This window comes from Electrophorus electricus, chromosome 24 (genome assembly GCF_041902795.1).
Source record: "Electrophorus electricus isolate QZ-2024a chromosome 24, ASM4190279v1, whole genome shotgun sequence".
NCBI lineage: Eukaryota > Metazoa > Chordata > Actinopteri > Gymnotiformes > Gymnotidae > Electrophorus > Electrophorus electricus.
Genome location: NC_137520.1, coordinates 5974330 through 5978183, shown reverse-complemented (window position 1 = coordinate 5978183; position 3854 = coordinate 5974330).

Here is a 3854-nt window from a genome sequence, read left to right as displayed (position 1 = left end):
CTTCTGTCTAGGTGTGCTGATGATTAAACTACAAAAACCTTCAGAGAATGTTTTGCTCAACTACAACTGCAATACATTAGTTAAAAACTAAAGGTTTAAATTAAAAGCTGGTTTCCCAGACCAAAATTAGCCCCAACCTAGACAAAAATAAACTTTTTCCTAACCCGTTACTGTATAATCCAAAACTAGCCTTAATCCATTTCCAGGAAAATGACCCCAAAGAATATTGTGGGGCGTTAATGCATACAGAGGGACAGGTATAGGCATTTTCTTGAAATTTTCAATTCCCTTATACAGAGTACATAAAAGTATGATTTTCACGACCTGCTTTTTGGTAGAGTTTTAATTTAACATTTGTTGGAGGAACGCAATTTAAATAGGTTGTGTGAGTGAAGGTTGTGCTGCTTCAGCATGATACAACGGTCCACTTTTGCAGTCACAGAATGTTGCTATGAATGAACCATTTGTTCGTATGGGTGTAGCATTGACATTAAACTTAATATCTCAGGTTTTTTGGTTTCTTTGCTGCTCCTGGTGTTTGCTGTCAAGTGGATCCTACCAATGTCTCAGAGGGAAAAAAGGAAATGCCTTTGCAATTGGACTGATTCAAGATGGGACATGAAAATAAAGGGAAAATCACTAGAATCAGAAATGTTTTTTACCAGGCTAGTTTTATTTGAATGAGCCATATGTGTGACTTTAATGACTTTGAATGTGCCCCAATAGTTGGTACAATCTATGATAGTTTTAGCATCTGTTGTCCTGGGTTTTTCATGCACAACCGTTTCAAGAAGTTACTCAGTGGTGTGAAAAGCTAAAAAGAATACACCAGAGGAGTGAATAACATTTCCTGGACAGACAAATACAAGTTCCTTTTGTGTTATGCTTTTCAATGGATAAAATATTGGCTCCTAATGCCCATTAAAAAACTTATGAACTGCAAGTTTTATCTGAACATCATTGCCGACCAAGTTTATACACACTCAAGTGAACATCTCGAACATAAGATTACCCTGTCTTGCTTCCAGGAATGTCAGTAAAACATTGCTCAATGATGATTTTTACAATCCATGTTCAAAAGAATAAAAGTAAAAAGTGCAACACCCTACTAGAAGGGTATACTGGATAAACTGGTATCTCACTATATATACAATGATACAACTGTGCAAACAAATAGATACTTGCATGCTGAACTCCCTTTACTTCCTGTTACCTCTTAGAGTGTCCAAACTCCCTCAAATGTAGGACTGAACCAAAAGAAAAATGCTTGAAGAAGGTTTTTTGATTATTACTAGTTAAGTTTTTTTTGTCTTTCATTTTTGTAAATAGTACACAAGGAAGTACATTATACTTTTTAACATCATTTTTTATTTTAGATAATTTTCTATTCTATGGTAATTTATTCTTTAATAAAATATTGAACTCAATTTTGGTTTTAATGATGCAGTTATAGTTGCTTCATGAATCCATGTATTGATAATCATTGTTTTATTTTTACACATTTAGACAAAATTATCCACCTTATCAAAAATACTCATTCATGCCTGGGCTACTGGCTAGGCCTCTGAGCAGTTGGCTGCCTCCGTGGTGTTTTGGTTTCTGCTTCCTGGAGTGCCAAGTCTGTAGCACATGGCACTGGACAGGCACAGCTGAGCCGTCGGCCCTAGCTGGAGCATCTCTGACTGATAACACATCTTAGAAATACAACTTCATAGTCTTGTTTGGTATTTGTCTACAGCTTGAGCTGCCTGATAGTTGTTGTGTGGTGTGTGACATGTCCCTATCCCCTCACCACCTTAACTGGCATGTGATGGGCGTTGTGTGGTTCCAGCTGCTGTGTGTGTGTGTACATGTGTGGTGATTGTGTCAGCATTCTATATTTGAAATACCCCAGTAAAAAAAGAAGACCCATGTCAGCAAGTTCTCTTGGTGCCGCATCCCCAACTCATCCACACAGAGCTTAACCCTCCAAAAGAGGTGATCACTGCTCCACAAATTACCAGTAAATGGAGTAATTTAACTCAAGCTGGGACATACCACTTCGTTTCTCCATTGTGCATTATTAAGAACTAACTTACCCCGAAATTCTTGGAGAAAAAATGCTCTAGGTCCCCACATGGAAGTGTATTGTATATCAACCTTTCTGACATTTCCTATTCATCTTAGTGAAGGTCTACTAATACATGGGATAATGGTTTTGCCATCAACTCCATTTTTACATTTTGCTTTTTGCTTTGTATAGTCTTGACGTTTATAAAAATAATATTTAACCAATTGTTTGATCCACCAACTTGTGGGCACCTCACACCTGAAATTTACTTAGAGAAGCTCAGCAATTCAAGTTTGCTAAACATTTTTGGCACAAAGAAATTTGGGCCATAGCCTTGAAACTAATCCAGAAACTAATCCAGCACCAAGGGTTGCTCGAGCCCTCAGGTACAGGGTCAACTTCTGAAAGTGTGACATTTTACCCTAACATAAACAAACATGTCAGAGGACAAGCTAGAAATGCTCCAAAATAACCTACTCCATATTTATTTGTACCAAAGTACACTGATGAAGAGCAGGTGCCGATCGAAGCTGAATCTGTTATGGACAAAATACCACAACAGGCTAAAATACATCACTTTGTACACACAACATTCAAGTCCAAGACGATTATTAGATTATTACATTCTGTGATTTTGAAATTATGTTCCACAGAAGTATATGGTGTTATTTTTGCACCTCTTTGCAAAGCGTTTTACAAAAAACTCTGTAAACCATTTTTTAATTAACCCTGAAACATGAACAAAATATTTTTTGTGGTTTAGTGCTGGAATATTCCAGGCCAACGGCAATGAAATTGCAAAAAAAAAGGAAAAAAAACCAAAACAAAAATAGAGTCTGGTTTGTGTAGCTGATTGTGTATTCTTTGGATTGCTTATTACTTTAGACAAGAGAACTGTCTCTTTACCAAGAAATCTCTGAAGAAAAGCTACTGGATTGCTTTGGGATAAAATCCCATGTTGTGATGTCAACAAAACCAAGAGACACATCTCAAAACCACAAAATTCTTAAAATTCCTATAAGAGTTTTATAATAAATATATGCCTACTAATTTACTATAGAAATAATGCTGTAGGTAGCTAGATTATGGTAAAACTATTGCATGAATATTATAGAAGAGAAAAATAGATTTGTTCAGAATTGCTGTGCAGCACTAGATAAATCAAAGTAGTAGCTAGCTATGTTTTATAAGGGTTGCTAATTTAGCTAGCTAGGTCACTGTTACAAAAGTTAAACTATTTAGCTAGCTACCAAGTAGATGAATCTTCTACTGATTTTACAGAAACCATATCATATCCTGTTCTCTTGCATTTATGTTGATTACTGGCTCACACATACATGGATGAATTATATATTGCTGCTGTCAGTATCAGCCATTGTCGTGCAACCTAGCCCTAGCGGTAAAGTAGCATCTTGCCATAAATGGCCTGCTCATGATTGCATCCCAATGGCCAGCGAGTTAACCACGGATCTAAGAGCGCTGGATTATAGATTATAGATCAGTGCTTAGAACCCAAAAGGGAGTGCAGGGAAAGAAGACAGTGCTCAAAGGCTGCTGGGGTAGTAAAATAAATTTTTGTCATTTGTATTAGCTGTTTGATGTCTAATAGAGGACTGCGTCCACTTGCTCAGTACTTGTGTTATCTACTAAATGAAAAACCATAACAAACATCTTTGGACAAATTCTATATGCCTTATCAGAATCGTCAAAGTACTCAAGAAGAAAAAGAAGCAGTAAAGATAGAGAAGCAATTAAAATTTCCATGCCATACTTTTGATATGTTGACGGTCAAATACATGTCAGT